This window comes from Pinus tabuliformis, chromosome 7 (genome assembly GCF_031772625.1).
Source record: "Pinus tabuliformis cultivar Carrire ecotype Pingquan chromosome 7, CPIR1, whole genome shotgun sequence".
NCBI classification, from domain to species: Eukaryota; Viridiplantae; Streptophyta; class Pinopsida; order Pinales; family Pinaceae; genus Pinus; species Pinus tabuliformis.
This window is the reverse complement of record NC_142293.1, coordinates 108,346,583-108,363,633: the sequence shown is the minus strand read 5'-3', so window position 1 is coordinate 108,363,633 and position 17,051 is coordinate 108,346,583.

Genomic DNA, 17,051 nt, shown 5'->3' with positions numbered 1-17,051 from the left:
TTCGCACTGCCATCAGTGATCAAAATTCACTCTTTTGCATTCATATTAGGAGTCCCATTCTCAATGAGTTGCATTCCATTAGGTCATGGATCAACTGATGGTAGGCACATTTCAATTTCTCCCTCATTACACATATCTGCTAACCATTTTTCATGTGTGATTCAATCAATGGTTCAGGTCCAGTTTCCTTTTCAGTCTATTTCACCAAATAGGTCTTAGGGTCTTAGTTTCAGTAGGTATTAGGGTTTCACCATGTTAAAGTTTCAGTAACCATTGACCAATAAGGGTCAGTAGACACATGAGGATGACAATAACATCAGGAAAGCTTTAAAATCATAATTTGTAAATTTAATAATTTTTTCACCTCAAAACCAGTTTGAGGTGAAAAACAGATCATTTGTATTTCTTTGTAATTTCATCATTTTTATATGTAATAATTAAGTCTCATGTTGCTCCTGGTCACCCGGTGACATTGCCTAGTACCTACCACTACAAAAGTCAAAAATATGAATATCAGTTCACTTATCAAATACAAAAAGTTCAAGCATCCAAAACAGAGTATTTGAAAAGAAAAAGAAAATAAACATTATGAAAGTGGGTTTTCACCATCAAAAATAAAAAATTGAAGAGATATATAAAGCCCATCCTTATTGATCATTTTATTATGAAGTTAAAGTGCCAAAGGAGAGCAAAAGCAAATTTTGAAGTTTTATTGAACAAAAGAGGGTGATTTCTGCATTTTTTGGAGAAAAATCGCCTGGCGCTATGCACCTAACCCCGACGTTTTGCATAGGATTGGCACTGCGCACCTGTGTGGAGCATTATGCACTTGTACAATCAAGCTCCAGATTGCCCAACGAAGCTCCAAAATTGTGGATTTCTCTCAAAATAATTCATTCCACCTTCTTGCAAGTAAGTTCCATTACCATATCACTTGACCTAGGGTTTTCTTTGCTAGAGTTGGTTTGTTAGCATCTTTGAAGTTGAAACCCTAGTTTCTAAGGTTCTCTAGCTTTCGTCATCACTCCATTGCTTGCTTACCCTACCCTCACCATCATTCCCTAAACTAATCCCCATTCCCATTCATCTATTTCCCAAACCCCATCCCCCTCATACATTTTCCCTATTCCCATTTTCCCACTTTCAGTATCCCCACAAACCATACTATCCCATTCACCATTCCTTAAAACTCTATTCATTTGTAAAATCTCTTCGTACTCATCTTCATTTAAACCTCCCATCATTTACCACAAGGGATCACAACCATCAAGAGCAATGGAAAAGGACAATGAGTATGAGTTGGAAGAAGACACCCTTAGTGACAGTTCTAGGGAAAGAAATTTGCAGCAGAAGAAGCCTCACAAAGGGGGAAAGATAATCAGGGAGGAGCCCACTAGTTTGAGGGAATTGCTTGCTTGTCCACTTGCCATCTCATGTTTCAAACATCAGTCATGTTTTGGTTTCTATGAAATGGTGGAGAAAGTTAAGTTTCATCATGAATTAGCAAGGTTGTTTGTGACACATCTGGACAACAATGAAGTAAACCTTGCTGGAGTTACATTTACTTTGTCACCTGCTATTATTTCAGAGGCTACAGGCATCCCAAATGTAGGTGAAAAATGGAACAAAGGACAGTATATTTACAAGGAGTACTATGAGCCTTACATCAAGGCTAAATACCATGGCAAACTCAAGAGAGTGTTCCCCTTGAAATTCTTGGAGGATAGGCTTTCTCCACTTATGAAGATAATCATCAAATACTTTACTTGTGAAGGTAGATTTTCTCACTTCTATGCCTACCACATTAGATTTTTGATGCATTTTACTAGGGTGAGGATGATGAATATTCCTTACTTCATGTTCTGAAATATTGAGAAAATGGCACCCTATGTCAAGAAGAAACCATATCCCCAACAGTTAAACAACGTCTACCACTTCTCTGTCATTAAAATCGTTGTCTTACATCAGCTGAATCTACTGAATATACCTTGGGAGACCTACATTTCTCATGAAGTGTTCAAAAGGCCCTCAAGTATTTTCATCAGTGCATCAGGAGGATGTGGACCTTCAGGACATGAACAAGCCAAAGAAACTGAAACTGTTGGAGTGCGAGTGTTTGTGACATATCAGAGGGGCACTAGGAGGCTATTTGCAGTTGCTAGGCAAGTATTATCTCCACAAGGTGTGGAAGGGGTCTCACCTTCATCTTCAGGCCACAGGAAAATGATATCTCCACAAGGATTGGAAGGGGCTTTGCCTTCTTCCTCAACAAAATAGGTACATGTTGGGCAGCACAGCAAGGGAAAAGGTAAAGGCAAAGGAAAAATGCAAGAGAAGGATCATAGTGATGAGCAAGAGAGGGACTTTGACCTAGTTGATCATGAGGAAACACAGGGAGTTGATATCATTGATTTGGAGAGTCAAGGTACAAATGTAACTAAATACATGATCATCAAAGAGCAAGAGGTTGATATACAAGCCTTCTCAATCAATTTAGAGAGGGAAAAGTGGATCATCAATTACCTTGAGCAAGAAAAAAAGAAATTGACTGACAAGTAAGTCCTCATGGAGTTGAAAATGATCAAGGAGAACTGACAAAAGGCAAAGAAGGCAAAGGTCAAGATGACCTCCATTGAGCAAGAGATTGAGAATGACCAGGAAAATAGGCTTGAAAGGGTCAACATACATCTTGAAAAGCTACTTGAGAAGGCCAATAAAGAAAAGGAGATTCTTCGACCCATGGCCTATCACTATATGACCCAGAACAAAATATGCAATATAAGGATGAGGAAGCTTAAGGTAAGGTTGAGGAAGGCCTTGAGAAGCAAAAAGGAGCAAAACAAGTTGGAAATCCTAGTTGATGCCTCATTAGCTCATTTTGGTAAATTTTTGCAATTTTCAAATTTTAAATTTTGCAACACAAGAAATCGCAATCAGTGGCGCTGCGCTTTTGAACGGGGCACTTGTTGGAAGAATGGCTTCCATAATTGGATTCCGCATAAAACAATAAGCAAACCCAAAAATTTTCAGCAAATTTGGAGCAAATAGAGGTCACCTAAAGCTCAAAAAACCATCAAAAAATTACCTCTCTGCCACTTTTTAGACACACAGGAAGCAGCCTTGGGAGGTTCCACTTTTGAGGGGGAAAATGACCTCCAAATGAAAAAATTCAAGATGTTCCAAAAACTAGACAAGAATAAATTTCCAACAAGCTATCTTGGGCTCAATTTGGTCAAGGGGAAGGCCTCTAAAACTAGGTCTGAAAAGGCATTGTGCATAGGAACAGTGGCGCTGCGCATAGGATGAATTTGGCCAGTTTTGCTTAAAAAATCAAAATTTCGCCTAGTTTTTCTACAAGTTGACTTTTTCTTTCATCTTGGATGAATTTATGAATGTAAATGACACAATTATATGTAATTGTAATTGTAAAATGACTCTAAAGGGTAGATTCATCATTTCGAGGTGGTTTGGGGTTGAATGAATCAGTTTCCATGGTTTTAGAGGCAAGTTGTTCCACTGCCTATATTCTTGTTCTTAGTTTAGAAATGGTTGAAACCACCCTTTTCTCATGGATTCGACCCTTGATGGCTAGCATAGGTGGTTTGATTTCTATATTATGTATTTTTCAGTCATTAGCAAAGGTTGGACTTTTGTGGATGCTTTGAGCTACATTGTACATCTCTACAACAATTTGGCAAGGAAATATACCAAGATTTGTAGCTATTTTTGTGGGATTCTTGTGGTAATGTGTTTTTGCATTGTTTCTACTTCATTCATTTAGTTTTTCTCATGTTTTATATGCGCCAAAATCTCATTCATTCTTCTTAACTAAATGAAATCAAGATAGATAGGTAGAATACATTGGTAACAGTGCTCTGCCTTGGGAATACATTTAGTTTTTGATGTTTTTAGCTGTCTAAAGAGGACTCATGATCCTTGCATGCCCTCCTCAACTTCTCACCAGTCTTATACCTACCATCTCACTCAATTCCAAATGCCAAAACACCTTCCTACCTCGCCCCAAAAAACACCCTGCAATTCTGACTTGATTTCCCGAACCCAAAACTGCCTGCTCCATTTGATCCAGCAACAAAACCTTAAAAATCAAACAAAAACCTTAGAGATACTATACCTAGCCTAAAATTCATATTCAAATCAGTCATCTCCACTGAGATTGATAAGGAGAGAGCCCTCTCCCGACCTAGTAGGGCTAGCTACCAGGTTAAGCTTGGTTTGTGGTTATCCTAAGATTGCCTCCTTTCAGCCTGAGGTCAATCTAGGCTCTAACATAGTGGCAACCATACTACGGAAGAAATACAAATCACCCTAGTACAATTTAGAAGGTCTGAACTTTAGGATGATAAAGTTTAGAATTTAGTAGGCTGAAAAGTGGAAAGTTGTAAAGCAATATCAAAACTTTGAGAACTTTGAACACACTGGCTTCAAGAAGATACACCAGATCCAATTCTAATCCCGATCCTCCTCCCATATTTTAAAATCCTAATCTTATCCCTTGAATACTCAGACAAGAAAGTGTATCAAGTCCTAGACCGGTTTTCAGATCTCATTCATGCCCAGTAGAGTGGTTGTTCCTTGAAGATCTTCCTTTTGATGAATACTTTGGTCTCTCCCTATTTAGAACTACATATGATAGTGAATTTCTCGAAATAATAGCAGACCCAGAATTCACCAGAGAGATGGAAATGAAACGAGCTAATTTGATAATTAACTGAAATCTTCAAAACTCTCCTCAATCATCTATCACCACTGATCGAATTCTTGAACTCTCTGATTCAGCTTCAACATCTTTTGCCTCATCATCAATTCCCCATATTCATGTCAGTCATTCCACAGCTCCATTTATACCTTCACTCCCTCATCAACCTATTGTTATCCCTCAAACACCCATCACCTCTGTCATATCAACTACCCCTGTTTCCCCAACACCAGTTTCAAATCCACCTCGAGTCATGGCTGCCAGATATGCACCTCTCATTCTGCCTTATAGTTTGGATGACATGCCTGCTGATTACCAAAGTAAGATACCTTAGTTCGATGCCACTCAAAGTATTACAGCGCAACAACATGTTGATAGGATGAACAACTTCTTTGATCTTCATGAGGTAGATGTCAAAAATGTGTCCATGAGGTTATTTGTGCAGAGTTTTGGAGGCGAGGTTCGAAAGTGGTTCAGAGCATTACCAGTAGTATCTATCAATACTTTTCCAGTTCTTCATAATCAGTTCCTGGACCGATGGGAGGTAAAGAAAAATCAGCTCCAAATTCTATCTGAGTATGAAAATATTAAAAGGAATGTAGGTGAAAGTGTCCAAGATTACTGTGTAAGGTTCGATACAGTTTATAATGCTATTCCAGTTGAAATTAAGCCACCGATGGGGCTAGCATTGATCAAATTTCTCGACGGTTTCAATGTTGATATGGCATATCAGTTGAGAGAAAGAGATCCTACCACACTTGAATATATGCAGAAGAACGCAGTGAGTGTAGAGGCAAATCTGCTATCCAAAAGAGCGAGGATGAAAACTGAAAAGAAGGTGACTATAAAGGAAGAAACATCTTTCGCAGATGTTAAGGCAGATCACATATTCTGGAAAATTGAGAAGATGTTCGATCGGTTAACAATTGCAGACAAGCTTGAAACCACAATCAGAAATACAAACTTCAAAGGACAACAACAACCTCAGTTCAGGATTAAACAAAGGGAACAGAAGGCACAAGATCAGTCATCACAGCAGCAAGTTAAAACTCCTTTGCAGCAAAAATACGTACATGGAATGGAGAGTGAAGATGATGATGATCTGGTCATTGAGGTGAATCATTTAATTACTGCTGATGGTTTACCTATCTATCTTATGGAAGATGAAGAATATTCAATGATCCCTGATGTGCAAAAGGATGAAGATTATATATTGGCAAATGAAGCAGTTTTGGAGGATGAGTCAGATGATTATCAATGTGGATATATGAATGCATTGACGGCACAATAGAAATAATATTCATTGAGAAGCATAGATGTACCAATCAGCCCGGTTCAAAAGAGAAAGGAAACACAACCTAAGAATGACTCCTCAAACATTCAGAAGAAGGGGAAGGAGCCTACTGATCCAACTTCCAGCAAAGGACCATCTATAAATGAGAAGACCAATCAGCAAAGTGTAGCAAAGGAAAAGCTCAAAAAGAAGGACCCTCCAGTCAAAGAGGTAGATAAAGTTTCAGTTTTTAGTTTAGAAAATGAGATTGCAAAATTAAAGATTTCAATTCCTTTGACTGAGTTGATGAAGAACAACAACTATAAGAATCAAGTGTCCAAAATTTTGAATGTAGATCCCTTATATGATATGGTCAATGTAGAAGATGATCACCCTGAGCTCATCTTTGGCCCTAATTTAGAAGGTCAATCTGAGGATAGTGAAGTTCCTCCATTTTATATAAGCCTTAGATTGCACTAGTATGTCCTCCATAATGCCATGTTTGATTCCGGAGCTTCCCATAATCTGATGCCAAAAGCCATTATGGAGAAGTTGGGCCTTGACATTACCCAAAAATACCATGACCTATATTCCTTTGATTCGGGTAGAGTCTTTTGTATTGGTCTTATCAAAGACTTGGTGGTGTCTTTAGACCAAATTCCGGCAAAGAATGTTCTCATGGATGTGGTTGTTGCAGACATTTCGCCACGGTTTGGTATGATTTTGTCCAAATCATGGGGTGCAAAGCTTAAAGGGACTTTACAAGTAGATTTCTCCTATGCTACTATTCCTGTGTTTGGCCAATTGAGAAAATTATATAGGGAAAAGAAAATGAATTACATGATCACAAGCAAGGAGAAACCACTAAATCATCCAATTAATGTTGCACATACAGATTTAGAGTCGTTTGTATTATATTCCGATAGTGGTTTGAATGATATTGATAGTCAGTTAGTTAAAGTAGAAGATGTGCCAGAGATTTCAGAAAATTTTAGAGCAGTCCTTGATCAAGAAATACAAAAACTTGCAAGTACCTTAGAGCCGTCCACATTCCAGCAGCAGTAGAAAGGTAAGGAACAACAGTAGATTGAAGAGATCAGTCAATATAAGAAAGAGGATGAAACAGAATTTTAGCACTTAGAAGATGAAGCAGGCCTATGGAGCATGGATTTTGACGATGCTATGGGTAAGGATGGTGCCGACATAGGGATTTGGATTCGCAGCGCTGTTTTCCAGCCAAATAAAGTCTCTAGTAATGTTAGAATTTGTTCGTATAAATTGGCCTTTGACTGTTCTAAAAATGAAGCCGAATATGAAGTGCTGATTTCAGGTTTGAAAATTCTCAAAAAGCTAAAAGCAAAAAGGATATCATTCTATCAAGATTTGAAATTGATAATCAAGCAAGTTAAGGGTGAATATCAAGCCAAACATCCAAGAATGAGGGCCTACCATAATGCAGTTTTAGATATCTTAAGGATGTTTCCAGATTCCACCTTGACAGTTGTTCCTCGTGCTCAAAATGTTATTGCAAATTCACTTGCAACTGTTGCAAGTAAGTTGAAGATTTCGATGAATTCCAACAACAAATTTGAGATCCATGTCAAGCATCATCCAACTGTTCCCGACAATCTAAGGTATTGGCAGGTGTTTTGGGATGATAAGGAGATCAATAATTTCTTGCAGAATGAAGGAAACTACAAAGATGCATCCATAGATATTGATTATGACACCGATCAAATGGAAATTGAGGTGAATCAGATGGAAGTGTTGGAGCTGAAAGGCAATGTCATTCCTAAACATCTCATACCTTTAGAGGAACTTTTCGATTAGGATGATGTAGCTAGAAAGCCAAGCTTGCTACCTACAGAAAAAGGTGTTGAGGATGTGAATCTTGGAATAGCTGAGAAGCCCAAGTTTGTGAAATTGTCGAAAACATTGTCTCTTGAGGTAAAGTCTAAATATATCAAATTATTGTCTGAATTTGCTGATGTGTTTGCTTGGGATTATTCAGATCTAATGTTGTATAACAAAGATATAATTTAGCACACGATTACCATCATGCCAAATCAAAAGCCATTCCGTCAGAAGCTGAGAAGAATCAATCCAAGTTGTTGCCTTCAATTGAAAAAGAGGTAAACCGATTGTACAAGGCTGATATAATTATCGCAATCAGATTTTCTTATTGGATTTCTAATCTTGTTCCTGTGAGAAAGAAGACTGGAGAGATGTTATGAAACCAGCTCACAAAAAGATAGAAAATAGAGATCCACGCCTTAGAATTTAGCCTCTTCGAGGGGGCAACCTCCTTTACATTACATAAATGAGAAATTCTTGGATGATTCAAATGACAAAACCTCCTTTCTATATATAGGAGTCTAAGGAGTCACAATATAACCCAGCCGACCTAACAATAATAATATAAAGCCACAAAAATAACAATAGAGGGATTCTATGGGGCACAGAAATAACAACATGGGGGTAATAGGGGCACAACCATATAAATAAGGGGTATAACTACAATAGTAATGGGGTAATCACTAGTATTATAGGGACCCAACATGCCCCTCTCCTTCAAAAAAGTGATGTCCTCAACGCTTGAGTAGTTCTGGATACTTCTGCATAAAATTCTCATCCTCCCATGTGGAATCTTCAGCGGATAATTTCTTCCACTTGATAAGATACTCTGAAATTGATCGATTTCGTAGCTTTCGAGTTCTTGTTTCTGTGACTGCTTCCGGTTCCAATATAATTTTTCCTTCCTCGTCAAGTTTTGGCAATATTGTTTGAACTGGGAGCTTGTCGCCTATAACTTTCTTTAAACATGAAACATGGAAAACTGGGTGCAATCGAGAAGCTGCAGGAAGCTCCAATTTGTATGCCATAGTACCAATCTTTTGCAACACCTTCTATGGACCATAATACTTTGGTGATAATTTATTATCCTTCTTAACATGCTTTAGGGACATTTGCTTATATGGTTGTAGCCGTAGGAATACCCAATCACCTACATCAAAACTTCTTTCACTGCGATGTTGATCTGCCTGTTGTTTCATTCTTTTTTGTGCAACACGAGGTTATCCTTTAAGAGTTGGAGGACTTGTTGTTGATGTTCGATGTGATGTTCCACTGCCTAAACCTTAAAATTTTCTCTTAAATATGATGTGATGGATGGTGGTTGATACCCATAAAGTGCCATAAATTGGGTCATTTTTGTTGTTGTATGGAAGGAAGTGTTATACCACCATTCAGCCAGAGGCAACCATTTGACCCATTGTGTCTGTTTATCAGATACAAAGCAACGAAGATATCCTTTCAAACATTTGTTTACTATCTCAGTTTTCCCATCAGATTGAGGATGATAAGATGAGCTATGAGCTAACTGAGTACCAAGACAAGAAAATAATTCTGTCCAAAAATTTCCAGTGAAAATGGGATCTCTGTCACTTACAATAATCTTTGGGTTTCCATGTAGCTTTTGAATTGTTTCCATAAATGCAGTAGAAACTGTACTGGCTTTAAATGGATGTGATAATGCACAAAAGTGTGCATACTTGGTAAGTCTGTCAACTACCACCATGATGACACTCTTTCCCTCAGACTTGGGTAAACCTGTGATAAAATCCATTGAAACCTCCTCCCAACGTTGGCTTGGAATGGATAAAGGTTGTAATAGACCCGGTGTCTTAATTGTTTCAACTTTATTTTGTTGGCAAACCAAACATTCCGCCACAAACTTTTGAATATCTGATTTAAGGCCATCCCAAAAAAATTCCTTCTTAACCCTGTGGTAAGTTTTTAAAAATCCTGAGTGCCCTCCTAAGGGAGAAGTGTGCAATTCCATAAGAATCTTTTGTTTTAGCTGGGAATTCTTACAGAGGTATAAGCGATCTTTGTACCATAATGAATCATTTTGCCAGCTAAATGTATCAGACGTACTGGAATCTTGTTGTAGCTTTCGAATAAGTGCCCACACTTCTTCGTCATTCTTCCATTCCTCCCTTGCTTCGTTTATCCAATCTGGTTGGATAATAGAAATGGCGCACAACAATGCTTCCACATCCTCATCCTTTCTTGAGAGTGCATCTGCCACCACATTTTGCTTCCCTTTTTTGTAGATGATTTCAAAGTCATAACCCAACATCTTTGTGACCCACTTTTGTTGCTCTTCAGAGGATAATCTTTGTTCTAAAAAGTATTTAAGGCTATCATGATCTGTTTTTACCTTGAAGTGTCTTCCCATTAGGTAGGGTCGCCATTTCTTAAGTGCATGGAGTATTGCCAACATTTCCTTCTCATAAATAGCTTTTCTTAAAAAATTTCCCTTGATTGGACGACTTTCAAAAGCAATGGGTCTTTCATCTTGCATTAGAACAGCACCAATTCCATTTCCTGAAGCATCACATTCCACAATAAAGGTTTTTGTGAAGTCCGGTGTAGCTAAGACCGGTGCTTGGCACATTGCCTCTTTAAGATGTTCAAAGGCCTTTGTTGCTTCCAGAGTCCATGAAAATGCATCTTTCTTCAATAATGTTGTTAGAGGTGTTGCTATTCTCCCATAATTCTTAACAAACTTGCGATAATACCCTGTCAACCCAAGAAATCCTCGCAGATGCTTTATGGATGTGGGAATTTTCCATTCCTTAATGGCTTTAATTTTGCTAGGGTCTACCTTAACTCCTTCATGAGATACAATATGACCCAAATATTCCACCTCCTGGACTCCAAAGAAACATTTGGATCTTTTTGCATATAATTGTTTCTCCTCCAATAGTTGTAGCACCCTGTCAACATGTTCAACATGATCCTTCCAAGACTTGCTGTAGATTAGTATATCATCAAAAAATACTAACACAAATTTTCTAAGGAATGGTTTGAAAATTGAATTCATCAAACCTTGAAATGTTGAAGGTGCATTGGTAAGGCCAAAAGGCATGACCAAAAATTCATAATGACCCTCATGAGTTCTAAATGCCGTTTTCGGAATGTCTTCAATCTTCATTCTGATTTGATGATATCCCGAACGAAGATCCAACTTGGTGAAGTAAATTGATCCATGCAATTCATCTAGTAATTCATCAATGACAGGAATGGGGAACTTATCTTTAATAGTGAGCTTGTTGAGCTCCCTATAATCCGGACACATGCACCATGATCCATCCTTCTTGTGCACCAATACTACTGGAGCAGAGAAAGAACTTTGACTTGGTTGAATTATACCAGCCTCTAGCATTTCTGCAACCATACGTTCAATTTCACTTTTTTGGACATAGGGATATCTGTACGGCCTGATGTTTGGAGGAACACTTCCTGGAATCAGATGAATAGCATGATCATGATCACGCATAGGTGGGAGACCTTTGGGAGTCTCAAATACCTTGGAATGATTGTCCAGGACTTTTTGGAGATCTGGAGAAATAGATGATTCCGATGTGGAAACATCTAGTGAACATAATTGTGCAATTACACCTCTTTGCTCCTTTTTTAGAAGCTTTGTCATACCATTAGAGCTGATTATCTTTCCTGGTTTCCCTGCAATACCCCTTAATTCAACTTCCTTTCCTTCCGTAGAAAATTTGATGAAAAGTTCTTGAAAATTAAAAGCTATTGTACCCAAGGATTGTAGCCATTGGACTCCTAGTACAACATCAGCACCTCCCATTGGAATGGAAAGCATTGGGCTAGTCAATACATATTCTCCCATGGATAGCTTGATATTATGGCACCTTCCAGAGCAATTTATTGTTCCTCCATTTGCAATCATCACTTGACACTCTGGTGCTGGATATAGGAAGCAATTCAATTCTTTTGCTACCCTACAATGAATAAAATTGTGGGTGCTTCCTGAATCAATCAACACTATTACCTTTTTCTTCTTGATTTGTCCTTCTATCTTGATGGTTTGAGGAGTGGTAATTCCCGCCAATGCATTACAAGATATGGTCGGATTTATTTGTTCTTCATCTAGGCTTTGTTCCTGGAGTATATCTTCTTCTTTTGACCTTTCTTGCTCCTTTTCTTCTTCCTCTTCACAATCTATGTAGAATAATTTCTTCTCAGCACACTTATGACCTTTAGTGTATTTGCTATCACAACTGTAACAAAGCCCTTTTGATCTTTTTTCTTCCAATTGTTGTGGTGTCAACCTTATAGGTTGTGGAAGACTATGGGAAACAACACTTCTGTCTTTATAGTTGTGAGTGGTATGCTTCCTGGTTTCCATAATTTTGCTTTCCATTTTTCTTGCTAACCTGAATGCCTTCTCTAATGAATCAGGTTCCCAAAGGCGAACATCATGTTGGATATTATCCTTTAAAGACCCTATGAACACATCAATCCTATGCTCCTCTGGAATATCTTTTACCCTTATGTTCAATTTTTGGAACTCCTCAATGTGCTCCATTACTGAACCCTTTTGTTTGAGACTTATCAATTGGCTAAAAAAAGTGTTGCTTTTTGTATCTTCATAATGTGCTATCAATTCTTCCGTAAAAATTGCCCAAGTGATAAATTTTTTATGAGAGCAAATCCATTGATACCATACAAACTGATTTGGTTCCAAATACACTGTTGCGATACGTACCTTTTGTGTGTTTTTCACATTATTGAGATCGAAGAACTGCTCCATCTGTAATATCCATGTGGCGGGATCCTTGCCATCAAACTTCCTCATATCGATTTTTGGAATATGGTGGGTCTTCGATCCAACATTAGAATCTATGGAATCATGATTAACATTACTTTTGTTCACATCATGAGTTTCCTTTACAACCTTTTCACCATTAGTAAGTATCTCTTGTAGAAAATTTGTCAAATCTGTCTTCAAATCTGCCATGTTTGTCTTCAAATCTGTCTTCAAATTTGCCATGTCTTTCTTCAAATCTATCTTCAAATCGTCCATCTTAGCTTCCACGCCATTTATCTTAGATTCCACGCCATTTATCTTAGATTCCACGCCACTTATCTTAGCTTCTGTTAACTTTTGTGAGCGTGACATTTGTTGCACTTGTTCTTGTAATTTTGATATATCATGTAGCATTTCTTCCTCTTCTTCATGAGTCATGCTAGAGCTTTCAGGTTCCTTACTAGGTGTTTGCATTTTCTTTCCTTGGGGCATCCGTTACCAATAATAATTCTTTACTATGCCCTTTGGATTCTGTTAAACCAAGCTGACACAAAAAATTTAAAAAAAAACTACACACCTTTTTTTCACTTTATAGAATCCTGATACTGAATCTCATGTATCTCTGTAATTTCAGATCATCCAGTTCTAAAATTGTGACCTGTAGTAGCCTTCTGTGTCCTCTTTCCAATGCCACAAGTCTGACCCAAATTGGATTCTCCAAGGAAGAGTTATGTGAAATCTCCCACAGTGACTTGCTTTTAGACTAGTTCAGTAGAGCGAACTTTTACGACGTGCCGCAAGTCACTGTTTCAACCTTTGAATCTGAAAAACACATAAACAAAACTACAGTCCGTCCTCTTTCTGTACCTTCTGACGAAATTTCAATCCGATCCCCAGAGAGAAAGTTATGACGATTTTACCTAGGTCATCTGTTTTGAATGTAATTCAGGAGTCTGCAAAAAGACCAACTTCCTCAGATCATATCTCCACAAATATCACGCGAAAAGCTCTGAAATGAAGACCCAAGGTTTAGCGTGATTTCTTCTCAAATGGGTTTTTCTTGCGACTTCTGAAACGTCACAAAAGTAAAGTTATAGCGAAAATTCCACGATGACCTGTTTGGAGCAGCGAAACCCTAGAATCCAAAGCTCTGATACCAAATGTTATGAAACCAGCTCACAAAAAGATAGAAAAGAGAGATCCACGCCTCAGAATTCAGCCTCTTCGAGGGGGAAACCTCCTTTAAATTACATAAATGAACAATTCTTGGATGATTCAAATGACAAAACCTCCTTTCTATATATAGGAGTCTAAGGAGTCACAATATAACCCAGCCGACCTAACAATAATAATATAAAGCCACAAAAATAACAATAGAGGGATTCTATGGGGCACAAAAATAACAACATGGGGGTAATAGGGGCACAACCATATAAATAAGGGGTATAACTACAATAGTAATGGGGTAATCACTAGTATTATAGGGACCCAACAAGAGACCAGATTGTGTATTTATTTTTGGAATCCGAATAAAGTGTCATTGAGGGAAAATTACCCACTGCCAAAGATGGATCATATCCTCCAAAGAGTGGTTGGAGCATCACGCATGTCTCTGCTCGATGGATATTCCGGGTATAATCAAATTTTAGTGCATGAAGATGATAGGGATAAGATTGCATACACCACCCCTTGGGGAACATTTCATTATGCTAAAATGCCATTTGGATTGAAAAATGATGGAGCCACATTTCAGTGTGCAATGGACATCACTTTTGCCAATGACAAGGATGTATTTTTGGTTGTATATTTGGATGATTTGAGAGTGTTTTCAAATTCAGATGATGAGCACCTTCACCATTTGAGGATTGTGTTTCAGTGATGTAGGAAATTTGGGATATCACTCAATCCGAAGAAAAGTCTCTTTGCCATGGATGAAGGGAAGCTGCTTCGCCATATTATCTCAAAGGAAGGCATCTATATTGATCCATCACGAGTAGAAGAAATTCAACAGATCGATTTTCCTATGAACAAGAAAGAGATACAAGCATTTCACGGTAAGATGAATTTCCTGCGAAGGTTTGTACCCAATCTAGCTGAGCATTTGAGAGAGATTAGAAATATGTTAAGGAAGGACAACATGGTAAAGTGGACGGAAGATGCTATGAAGTATTTTAATTTGGTAAAGTATGCTCTATCTACAGCTCCAGTTTTTATTAGTCCTGAATATACACAATATTTCATTTTATTCTCATTTTCATCTGAGCATACCATGGCAACAATTTTAATGCAAAAAAGAGATTAGCTAGAAAATCCCATTGCATTTTTCAGCAGAAGCATTAGAGATGCAGCTTTGAAGTACAACATAATTGAGAAACAGGATCTTTCTCTTGTCAAAGCTTTGAAGGATTTCCGAGTGTATATTATGTACTCCCACATCATAGTATATGTTCCTAACACAACAGTTAAAGATGTGTTGGGACAAACCGATCCAGAAGGAAGGCATGAAAAATGGATTGCAGCAATGTTAGAATATGATTTGGAGATGAAGCCTACAAAGCTAATCAAAGGACAAGGCTTGGCAAGGTTGATGGCGGAGTCAAATTTTCATGCGTTAGATATAAATCTTATTGCTGCCATGTACAAAGATGAAGAAGAAAGCTCCTTGATTCAAGTGTCTGAAATGTTCCTTCAGTCACTGTGCTATTCGGATAATGTGTATGTTCTTCAGCACCTCTCACTGCCTCCGAAAATGTCAAAAAACAAAGGTAGAACTCTAAAGCTTAAGGCTGCTAAATTCTGCATTTTCAATAATGCCCTTTATTGGAAGGATCCAAACGGTGTTTTGCTGAACTGTTTAATTGAAGATGAAGCCAAGCAGGTGATGAGTGACTTTTACAAGGGTGATTGTGGTGGTCACTTGTTCTGGAATACAACAGAAAACAAAATCTTGAGGGCAGGTTATTACTAGCCAACCTTATTTTCAGATTTCTATAAAACATTTATGAGTTGTCATGAATGTCAGGTTTTTTTGGGGAAAAGAAAGTTCTTGCCACTTCTGTGTTGGAAATAATACTGAGAGGGGGGTCGAATCAGTATTATCAACTCAATTATTTTTCATTTCACAATCAGATTTGTATACGCTACTTCAGTTATAGGAAACTGCGTATATAGGCTACTGTGTCTAAAGCAACTATCATATATCAGTAAACTTATGATTCATTAAATTTTGATCTTTAATCAGTGCATCAAAGCTTCATTAACCATAAGAATAGTAAACAGGTGCAGTAAAATAGAACAGATCATCACACACATGGACACAAGATATAAGGTGGAAACCCAATGTGGGTGAAAACCACTTGCTATAATTCGTCTCTATCTTCTTTTAATAAGAAACTTCTTTTTACAATATTTCTGTACTGGTGCAGTCTTATACCAGTACGCAAGCTTCTACTTGCAAAAAGCTACAACCTTCTCTCATTCTCCAGCTTCTCCTGGAAGGGAGCTACAACCCCCTTAGCTCTTGTACTAGCTGATGTACTAGTACGTAGGTGCTGACCTATAGAAGGCTACAACCTTCTCTTTTCTTTCAGGGACCACGTTTCGTAAATTTTCAGAATTGATCCATCAATAACAATAATCAAACATCAAATACATCTGCATCAACCAATCTCCTTTGCTCCACTCAAAACTGAATCAAACAATTACTTCTCTGAATGTTGTAACCAAAATACATTAACGGTAACCAAAAACCAATCCTGAACCCAAAACACTATAGCAATAAATAGAAGTAGCTAAAACATATTTCATGATATTTACGCTACTTCAATAGGTAGAACCTGCATGCATATGCTTTTGTATTAAGGCCAACCAGCGTATGCGCTGTTTTGACTTACTGAACCAGTGTGTATACGTGCCTCTATTGTGCCAAACCTGCATACAGATCTATAAAAGATAATTTACCATTTTCACTTATTCAGACATCAGTTATACCTAGATTATCAGATGTATAGATCTAGTCATGCGCCAAATATAACAGATCAAAATCACACAAAGATACTACTATTCAAGCCTTAAGATTTTGACCCATCAATAGAACTTATCCTTCTTCTAGCGCTCAGGTTCCTCCTTGGTTCAGATCCAACTATGCACCCTGACCAATATTCTAAATCTTGCTTTTCATAAGATATTCAATGCTTGAGTGAATGCCTTTGCCAAATGATCTCCTTCCCCTTTTATAGTCTTAGGCCTTACTCAATACCATGGACCCAATACCTGGGTTTAACACTTCAGATGAGATACCATGGTTCAAATACCAAGGACTAAATACCATGGACAAAAAATAAGTTTCCCACATGTACGCGCTTTTCCTTGCATGAATGTGCGTGCATACGTATATGCACCTTTTGATCGTCTATCCTGCGTGTATACGTGACTTGGAT